This window comes from Arachis ipaensis, chromosome B5, assembly GCF_059453495.1.
Source record: "Arachis ipaensis isolate K30076 ecotype BB chromosome B5, ASM5945349v1, whole genome shotgun sequence".
Classification (NCBI taxonomy): Eukaryota; Viridiplantae; Streptophyta; class Magnoliopsida; order Fabales; family Fabaceae; genus Arachis; species Arachis ipaensis.
This window is the reverse complement of record NC_142440.1, coordinates 72,033,587-72,044,704: the sequence shown is the minus strand read 5'-3', so window position 1 is coordinate 72,044,704 and position 11,118 is coordinate 72,033,587. Positions and strand designations below refer to the sequence as shown.

Genomic DNA, 11,118 nt, shown 5'->3' with positions numbered 1-11,118 from the left:
TGTTTCCCTTCCCTGATTCATTTCTTTTTTGCCTCATTTTACTGCTTCTTTTTAGTTCTGATTTTAATTCTGTTCTAGTCACTAGGTGGTTTTAGGTTAGACAACTTTTGGTTTCGGATTGAATATCTGTGATGTTGGCTGATTATTGTCGAATTTTCTGAGTTACTGCATGATAAACCATGATTTTATGGTTTATATCGTGTTTAATTGAGTGGTTTCATCAAGTCTTCACCCACTTATTCATACTAATTGCATGATTTTATAATCCCTTCCTAATATTATTTTATGATTGAAAACTTGCTTCCTAGAGATCTTTAATTAGTATATTTTGATTCTCCTTTATACCATTCGATGCCGTGATCCGTGTGTTAAGTGTTTCAGGCTTTATAGGGCAGGAATGGCTTAGAAAATGGAGAGGAAGCTTGCAAAAATGGAAGGAACACAAGAAACTGAGGAGATGACCAGCGAACACCGATGCGCGCGCATGGCTCATGCGAACGCGCGGAATGGAGAAAATTGTAGCGACACGTGCACGTGCCTGACGCGTACGCGTGGACGACGCATACGCGTGACAAGGAAAATCGCTGAATGACGCACACGCATGGACGACGCGTACGCGTGACCTACGCGATGTACAGAATTAACAGAAAATGTTGGGGGCGATTTCGGGCCGCATTTTGACCCTGTTTTCGGCCCAGAAACACAGAATAAAGCCAGGGAACATGCAGAGACTAGAAAGACAACTTTACACACACAGAGATACATTCACATAATCTTATTAGGATAGTTTTAGGTTTTTAGATATGAATTTAGAGAGGATTACTCTCCCTCTAGGTTCTTTACATTCATAGTTTATTGCTTTTGCTTTTGGATATTGAAGAGTCATTACCTCCGTTGAAGATACTATTCGAGTTTGTTTCCTTACTTGCTCTTTTATTTATTCCATATTCTTAATTCTTGTTTAAAGTGGTAATTTGATTATTTTCATGGATTGTTAGTGAAAAGGATTACTTTATCTTTAATGAATTTTCAAAGCTTTATTTTATTCAATTTATTATGTCTTCTTTTTATATTTCTACGAGCATTATATTCATGTCAATAGAGTAGACTCCATACTTGATATAGGGGTTAATTAAAAGGAGACACTTGAGTTGGAAGGCTTAAGTGATGGTTAAATTGGAAGTTGTTGGCTAGTTCTATATTTACTAATGCTAGACCTTCCCAAGGGAGAGGACTAGGATTTGCGAATAAGAGTTAGCTCAATCACTTGACTTTCCTTTATTTAGTAAGGGTTAACTAAGTGAAAACAACAATCTTTTTAATACTACACTTAAGAGACCCCAACAAGGATAGAACTTCCAATTAATCATTCCCCCAGTCAAAGCTTTTTATCTAGAATATTAATAATCATTCTTAGTTTTTACTGCTTTAATTTACAATTATTTAATTACTCGTTATCCAAACTTAAACTTTCTTGGAAATTCCTAATTAATAAAATAGCATCCTTTCTCGCAACTCGTTGGGAGACGACCTGGGACTCATACTCCCAGTATTTTTATTCTGAATTTTTGTGACACTCTTCTAAATTGGTGAGGCGGATTTTAGCTGGTTAAGAGCTATACTCGCAACGCTGTTCTATTATATTATAATCTCTTAATTGGCCTAACTTCTGCCACGCACCAGTTTTTGGCGCCGTTGCCGGGGAGTTGCAATTGTGTGCTAAATTATTAATTAGTGTACATATTTTAATTTTAATTGCATTTTTTATTTTTATTTTTATTTTTATTTTATTTTATTACCATGAGCTATACGTTTCTCTCATTGAATGACGCATTCGCTGCCTAATCCGAGCTTAGCTGCATTTGATCCTGAAATTGAAAGAACTATTTCACGTATTAGGCGAGCTCGACGCAGGTTAGCCTCTGAGGATGGTGAAGTGATTGTTCTCGATTCACCAGTCTCATCTGAGGGCGAATCTGAACCGCTATCTGAGAGCAAAACAAGCTCCTTTGCTACTGATTCAGTTGATTCACATGCAGATAGCATGGCAGCACCTAGGAGGATTACTTTCCAGGAAGCTGGAGCCCCAGATTTTACACTGCAGCCGTATCAAGTGCATCATCCAACTCTGGCTGCAGATTTTGAGCTGAAGACTGCATTAATCAACTTGATGCCCAAGTTTCATGGCTTACCTACTTAGGAGCCTATCAAGCACCTAAGGGATTTTCAGACAGCCTGTTCTACTGTCAGGCGTCACGGTGCGAATGAAACTTCTATTCTGTTAACAGCCTTCCCGTTTTCTCTTGAGGGAAAGGCAAGGGAGTGGTACTACTCCCAACCTGAAGCGACTGTTACCAACTAGGATACGCTCAGAAGAGAATTTTTGGAAAAATACTTTCCGGCTGAAGTTACAGACAGACTAAGAAAAGAGATCTCTTGCATTGTTCAAGGTGAATTAGAAACTCTCTATGAGTATTGGGAGTGCTTTAAGAACCTTCTAGATGCATGCCCCCATCACATGATTGACAGGCTAGTGTTAAATAGCTATTTAACTCAAGGCATGAAGCCTCGGGATAAAACTACACTAGATGGTGCTAGTAATGGTTCTCTGAAAAAGTACAAGACCGCAGATGAAGCATGGCAACTGATCAGCGACTTAGCTGAGTCTACTAGGAATCACAGGCACAGGAGTAACCACTCAAAAGCTGTTGCAGAAGTTTCCTCTAGCACTGAGACTTCTGCTCTTACACAGAGTATATGTAAAATGACCAACTTACTGAAGCAAATGCAGTTGAACCAACAACAACAAGCTCAGCCTTCTCCACCACAACAAAGCCAACAGTTAGTTCTACAAAGGGTATACGGAATATGTACTGACTATAGTCATTATACTGATGAATGTCCACAGCTCCAACAAGAAGATAACACTGTGGCAGCTACTCATAACTTCTATGACCGCCCGAATCAAGGATACAATTAACAAGGCAGTAACTACAACCAAGGTGGAAACTATAACCAAGGATGGCAAGATGGTGCACGAAATTACAATCACACTTTTGCAATTCCGCATAACTAACTAGCAAGTGCACTGGGTCGTCCAAGTAATACCTTACGCGAGTAAGGGTCGATCCCACGGAGATTGTCGGCTTGAAGCAAGCTATGGTTATCTTGTAACTCTTAGTCAGGATATCAATAATTCTCAGATTTGATTGTAAAAAGTAAAAGAACATGAAATAAATACTTGTTATGCAGTAATGGAGAACGGGTTGAGGTTTTGGAGATGCTCTATCTTCTGAATCTCTGCTTTCCTACTGTCTTCTTCTTGATGCACGCAAGGCTCCTTCCATGGCAAGCTGTATGTTGGTGGATCACCGTTGTCAATGGCTACCATCCGTCCTCTCAGTGAAAATGGTCCAAATGCCCTGTCACCGCACGGCTAATTATCTTTCGGTTCTCACTCATGTTGGAATAGGATCCATTGATCCTTTTGCGTCTGTCACTACGCCCAACACTCATGAGTTTGAAGCTCGTCACAGTCATCCCTTTCCAGATCTCAGGAATGGCCGCCAATAATTCTAGCCTATACCACGAAGGTTCTAATCTTAGATTAGAAATCCAAGAGATATGCACTCAAGCTATTGCAGATAAAACGGAGGTGATTTTCAGGCACGCGTTCATAGGTGAGAATAATGATGAGTGTCACGGATCATCACATTCATCAAGTTGAAGTGCGAATAAATATCTTAGTACAGAAACAAGCGTGATAGAATGGAAAACAGTAGTAATTGCATTAATTCATCGAGACCCAACAGACCTCCTCACCCCAACCATGGGGTTTAGAGACTCATGCCGTCAGAAATACAATATGAAACGTGTAAAGTGTCATGAGGTACAAGATGAATCACTAAAAGTAGTTTTTATAGTAAACTAGTGACCTAGGGTTACAGAAAATGAGTAAACTAGTGACCTAGTTTTTATAGTAAACTAGTGACCTAGCATTGAAGCTTTCACGTGTAGAGACCTTTCTTGGAGTTAAACGCCAGCTTTTGTGCCAGTTTGGGCGTTTAACTTCAGCTTTCATGCCAGTTCTGGCGTTTTAACACCAGAATTTCTATGCTGACTTGGAACGCCGGTTTGGGCCATCAAATCTCAAGCAAAGTATGGACTATTATATATTGATGGAAAGCCCAGAATGTCTATTTTCTAACGCAATTAAGAGCGTGCCAATTGGGCTTCTATAGCTCCATAAAATCCACTTCGAGTGCAGGGAGGTCAGAATCCAACAGCATCTGCAGTCCTTTTTCAGCCTCTGAATCAGATTTTTGCTCAGGTCTCTCAATTTCAGCCAGAAAATACCTTAAATCATCGAAAAACAAAAAAACTCATAGTAAAGTATAGAAATATGATTTTTGAATAAAAACTAATAAAAACATAATAAAAACTAACTAAAATATACTAAAAACATACTAAAAACAATGCCAAAAAGCGTATAAATTATCCGCTCATCACAACACCAAACTTAAATTGTTGCTTGTCCCCAGGCAACTAAAAACAAAGTAGGATAAAAAGAATAGAATATACAATGAATTCCAAAAACATCTATGAAGATCAGTCTTAATTAGATGAGCGGGGTATTAGCTTTTCGCTTCTGATCAGTTTTGGCATCTCACTTTATCCTTTGAAGTTCAGAATGATTGGCATCTATAGGAACTCAGAATTCAAATAGTGTTATTGATTCTCCTAGTTCAGTATGTTGATTCTTGAACACAGCCACTTTATGAGTCTTGGCCGTGACCCTAAGCATTTTGTTTTCCAGTATTACCTCCGGATACATAAATGACACAGACACATAACTGGGTGAACCTTTTCAGATTGTGACTCAGTTTTGCTAGAGTCTCCAATTAGAGGTGTCCAGAGCTCTTAAGCACACTCTTTTTGCTTTGGACCACGACTTTAACTGCTCAGTCTCAAGTTTTCACTTGACACCTTCAAGCCACAAGCACATGGTTAGAGACAGCTTGATTTAGCCGCTTAGGCCAGGATTTTATTCCTGTGGGCCCTCCTATCCACTGATGCTCAAAGCCTTGGATCCCTTTTTTATTTCACCCTTGCCTTTTGGTTTAAAGGGCTATTGGCTTTTTCTGCTTGCTTTTTCTTTTTCTTTCTCCTTTTTTTTCTTTTTTTTTTGCATATATTTTTTTTCTACAGGCCATTTTTTATTCACTGCTTTTTCTTGCTTCAAGAATCATTTTTATGATTTTTCAGATCATCAATAACATTTTTTCTTTTTCATTATTCTTTCAAGAGCCAATATTTTTAACATTCATAAACAACAGTATCAAAAATATGCACTGTTCAAGCATTCATTCAGAAAAACAAAAAGTATTGCCACCACATCAAAATAATTAATCTGTTTTAAAATTCGAAATTCATGTACTTCTTTTTCTTTTTGCAATTAAAAACATTTTTTATTTAAGAAAGGTGATGGATTCATAGGACATTCATAACTTTAAGACATAAACTTTAAATTTTATTAATCATGGAATGAAAATAAGACTCAAAAATAAATATAAGAGCAAACCAATGATAATAGAAGACAGAAAATTAAAAACAGAAAAATAAATGACTCTTAAAATAGATTCCTAATAATAAAAGTTATCACAGAGTTAGGACTCAACAACATTGATTTTGAGCAATGGATGCTCCTTCAATCTGTGGGGTGTTTGGTCCTTCAAGGGAGAGCTTCTGGCGCTTCAGCTCCTGTAGCTCACGCTCCTGCTTCTCTATTCCTTAAGCAGCTTGCAGAGCATGCAGTTTTGATTCTGCTGTTCTTCCTTAAGTTGATCCACAGCTTCTTGCAGCTTGATGACAGATGCTTCTAGGCGGGTCCAATAGTCAATTTCAGGGATTTCTGGGAGGAACTCCTGTGCCCTCCTTTTGATGGAGTTGTCTTGCACTTGTTGTCCTTCCATTGACTTCTTGGTGATTGGGTGTTCGATTGAAATGAATTCATCTACTCCCATCCTCACCCCAACATCTTTACATAGCAGAGAAATTAAGCTTGGGTATGCCAGTTTGGCTTCAGTGGAGTTCTTGTTTGCAATTGTGTAAATCTCACAAGAAATCAGATGATGAATCTCCACTTCGTTTCCCAGTATAATACAATGAATCATCACCACTCTTTTGACAGTGACCTCAGATCGGTTGCTAGTGGGTAGTATGGAACGCCCAATGAAGTCCAACGAGCCTCTTGCGACTGGTTTGAGATCTCCTCTCTTGAGTTGGTTTGGGACACCTTTTGAATTAGTTATCCACTTAGTTCCAGGGAGGCATATGTCCTCTAGAACTTGGTCTAACCCCTTATCTTCTCTCACCATTCTCCTATTAAAGGATTCTGGATCATCTTGTAGTTGAGGCAATTTGAAGACCTCTCTTATTTTGTCCAGATGGAAATAAATAATCCACCCTCTGACCATGGTTCGGTAGGTATGAAAGGCGGTTCCAGTTATTCTCTGCTTATCTGTCAGCCACAGATTTGAATAGAATTCCTGAACCATGTTTCTTCCAACCCTTGTTTCAGGATTAGCTAGAATTTCCCATCCTCTGTTTCGAATTTGCTCTTGGATCTCCGGATATTCGTCTTCTTTCAGATCGAATTTAACTTCTGGGATCACTGATCTTAGACCCATTATTTTATGGTAATGGTCTGCATGTTCTTTGGTGAAGAACCTCTCTTGATTCCAAAGACTCTTTGGAGTATTCTCTTTTTTGCCTCTTGAATTGGTTTGTTTTCCCTTAGGAGCCATGATCTTGATGAGTCTTAGCTCAGTGATCACGGAAAAACACACCAAACTTAGAGGTTTGCTTGCCCTCAAGCAAAAGAAAGGAAAGGAGAGAGAGAGGAGGAGAGGCAAATTCGAATGGTGGAGAGGAGGGGATGGCCGAATGTGTATTTATAAATGGAGGGGAGGGATTTCGAAAATTTTGAAAAAGATATGACATAAAGATATGATTGGTGGAAGAAAATAGAATCATGATATGAAAAAGATGAGATTTTTAAATGAAAAAGATATAAAGAGGTTAAATCTGAAAATTTGTTTATGCATCTAAGAGGTAAGAGATGATATGATGAGTTTGAAAAGATTTGGAAATAAATTGAAAAGATACTTGAGTTTTTGAAGAAGATTTGGGAAGGATTTGAAGGTAATTTGAAAAGAGATTTAGAAAATTGTTGAATTTTTGAAAATTGAGGGTGAATGATGAAAGTTTGAAACATGTTTATGCAGAAAATTATGAGTCAAAACATGAAAATTTGAAAAGTTTTGAAGTGGAAAACAAAATCCTCTCCCCCTGTCTTTCTGGCGTTTAACGCCCATAAGTTGGCCATTGTGGGCGTTTAACACCCAGCCAGGTACCCTGGCTGGCGTTAAACGCCAGAAATCCTTTGTTACTCGGTATTTTTCTGAACGCCCAGGATGCTGCAATTCTGGTGTTAAACGCCAAGAATGGTACCCATTCTGGTGTTTAACGCCCAAAATGGTACCTTTACTGGCGTTAAACGCCCAAAATGCTCCTTATTGGCGTTTTCTTGCCAGTGAGCTCTTGCGCTGAATCCTTCTGTAACTCTGTGAATTCCTTCAATTTTGATGATTAATCTTGAAGAAAATTTATATCAGACTTCTACAAGTATTAATTAAAACAAATAACTTGCTAATGGCTGGGTTGCCTCCCAGCAAGCGCTTCTTTATTGTCTTTAGCTGGACCTTGACTTAGCTTTATTCAAGCCTCAGTTTTGAGCATTCTTACTCAAAATTGCTTTCAAGATAATGTTTGATTCTCTGTCCATTAACAATGAACTTTTTATCAGAGTCAATATCCTGAAGCTCAACATATCCATACGGTGATACACTTGTGATCACATATGGTCCTCTCCACCCGGATTTCAATTTCCTGTGGAATAGTCTGAGCCTAGAGTTAAATAGCAGAACCTTCTGTCCGGGTTCAAAGACTCTAGATGACAGTTTCTTGTCATGCCATTTTTTTGTTCTCCTTATAAATTTTTGCATTTTTAAAAGAATTGAGTCTGAATTCCTCTAGCTCATTCAGCTGGAGCAATCTTTTCTCTCTAGCTAACTTAGCATCCAAGTTTAGGAATTTGGTTGCCCAGTAGGCCTTATGTTCCAGTTCCACGGGCAGATGACAGGCCTTGTCATACACAAGCTGGTATGGAGAGGTTCCTATAGGAGTCTTGAATGTTGTTCTGTATATCCACAGAGCATCATCCAAGCTTTTTGCCCAATCCTTTCTACGGGCAATTACAGTCCGTTCCAGGATTCTTTTTAGTTCTCTATTAGAGACTTCAGCCTGCCCATTTGTCTGTGGGTAATATGGAGTTGCTACTTTGTGGCTAATTCCATATCGGACCATAGCAGAGTATAGCTGTTTATTGCAGAAATGAGTGCCCCCGCCACTGATTAGTACTCTGGGGATGCCAAATCTGCTGAAGATATATTTCTGGAGGAATTTCAGTACGGTTTTAGTATCATTAGTGGGTGTGGCAATTGCTTCTACCCATTTGGATACATAGTCTACTGCCACCAGAATGTAAGTGTTTGAGTATGATGGTGGGAAGGGACCCATGAAGTCAATACCCCATACATCAAACAACTCAATCTCTAAGATCCCTTGTTGAGGCATAGCATAACCATGAGGCAAGTTGCCAGCTCTTTGGCAACTGTCACAGTTACGCACAAACTCTCGGGCATCTCTATAAAAAGTAGGCCAGTAGAAGCCACATTGGAGGACCTTAGTGGCTGTTCGCTCACCTCCGAAATGTCCTCCATACTGTGATCCATGGCAGTGCCATAGGATCTTCTGTGCCTCTTCTCTGGATACGCATCCGCGGATCATTCCGTCTGCACATCTCTTAAAGAGATATGGTTCATCCCATAAATAGTACTTTGTATCTGAAATTAGTTTTTTCGTCTGCACCCTACTGTACTCTTTGGGTATGAACCTCACAGCTTTATAATTCGCAATGTCTGCAAACCATGGTGCTTCCTGAATGGCGAAAAATTGCTCATCCAGAAAGGTTTCAGAGATCTCAGTAGGAGGGAGGGACGCCCCTGCTACAGGTTCTATCCGGGATAGGTGATCAGCTAACTGGTTCTCTGTCCCTTTTCTGTCTCTTATTTCTATATCAAACTCTTGCAAAAGCAACACCCATCTTATGAGCCTGGGTTTTGAATCCTGCTTTGTGAGTAGGTATTTAAGAGCAGCATGGTCAGTATACACAATTACTTTTGAACCTACTAAATAGGATCTGAACTTGTCAATGGCATAAACCACTGCAAGTAACTCTTTTTCTGTGGTTGTGTAATTCTTTTGTGCATCATTTAAAACACGGCTAGCATAGTAAATGACGTGCAAAAGCTTGTTATTCCTCTGTCCCAACACTGCACCAATGGCATGGTCACTGGCATCACACATTAGTTCGAATGGTAATGTCCAGTCTGGTGCAGAGATGACTGGTGTTGTGACCAGCTTAGCTTTCAGGGTCTCAAACGCCTGCAGACACTCTGTGTCAAACACAAATGGCGTGTCAGCAGTTAGCAGATTGCTCAGAGGTTTTGCAATTTTCGAAAAATCCTTTATAGACCTCCTGTAAAATCCTGCATGTCCCAGAAAGCTTTTGATTGCCTTTACATTGGCAGGTGGTGGTAATTTTTCAATTACCTCTATCTTAGCTTGATCCACCTCTATTCCTTTGTTCAAAATTTTATGTCCAAGGACAATTCCTTCAGTCACCATAAAGTGACATTTCTCCTAGTTTAAAACCAGGTTAGTCTCTTGGCACCTTTTCAGAACAAGTGCTAGATGATCAAGACAGGACCTGAATGAGTCTCCAAATACTGAAAAGTCATCCATGAAGACTTCCAAAAATTTCTCTACCATATCAGAGAAGATAGAGAGCATGCACCTCTGAAAGGTTGCAGGTGCATTGCACTGACCAAAAAGCATCCTTCTGTAGGCAAATACTCCAGATGGACATGTGAATGCTGTTTTCTCTTGGTCTTGAGGATCTACTGAAATTTGGTTGTAACTTGAATAGCCATCCAAAAAGCAGTAATAGTCATGACCTGCTAGTCTTTCTAGCATCTGGTCTATGAATGGTAAAGGAAAATGATCCTTTCTGGTGGCTGTATTGAGCCTTTTGTAGTCAATACACATACGCCACCCTGTAACTGTTCTTGTAGGAACCAGTTCATTCTTTTCATTGTGAACCACTATCATGCCTCCCTTTTTGGGTACAACTTGGACAGGGCTAACCCAGGGGCTATCAGAAATAGGATAGATAATCCCAGCCTCTAGTAAATTAGGGACCTCTTTCTGCACCACCTCCTTCATGGCTGGATTTAGCCGCCTCTGTGGTTGAACCACTGGCTTAGCATCATCCTCCAATAGGATCTTGTGCATGCATCTTGCTGGGCTAATGCCTTTAAGATCACTTATGGACCATCCAAGAGCTGTCTTGTGTGTCCTTAGCACTTGAATTAGTGCTTTCTCTTCCTGTGGATTTAAAGCAGAGCTTATGATCACTGGAAAAGTGTCACCTTCTCCCAGAAATGCATATTTCAGGGATGGTGGTAGTGGTTTGAGCTCAGGTTTAGGAGGCTTATCCTCTTCCTGAGGAATTTTCAGAGGTTCTTTTATTTCCTCTGATTCTTCCAGATCAGGCTGAACATCTTTAAAGATGTCCTCTAGCTCTGATTCAAGACTTTCAGTCATATTGATCTCTTCCACCAAAGAGTCAATAATATCAGTGCTTATGCAGTCATTTGATGTGTTTGGATGCTACATAGCTTTGACAGCATTTAACTTGAACTCATCCTCATTGACTCTCAGGGTCACTTTCCCTTTTCGTATATCAATAAGAGTTTGTCCAGTTGCTAGAAAAGGTCTTCCTAGAATGAGAGTTGCACTCTTGTGCTCCTCCATTTTCAGCACTACAAATGCTTATTCATGTATCTTCAACATTAGTGACCATACACACAGGAACTTGTTCCTTTATGTTTTTGAGCAATGCACCTTGTTTTTCAATCAAGCACTACTTTGGAC

At 39.5% G+C, this 11,118-nt stretch overlaps 1 non-coding gene across 1 annotated transcript; it reads right to left on the bottom strand.

The window, feature by feature from the left end:
* Positions 1–2,416: 2,416 nt before the first annotated feature.
* Positions 2,417–2,524, bottom strand: LOC148564608 (small nucleolar RNA R71). The gene has a single exon (XR_015885569.1). It is a non-coding gene; the product is annotated as a small nucleolar RNA R71 (small nucleolar RNA).
* Between the last annotated feature and the right edge of the window lie 8,594 nt (positions 2,525–11,118).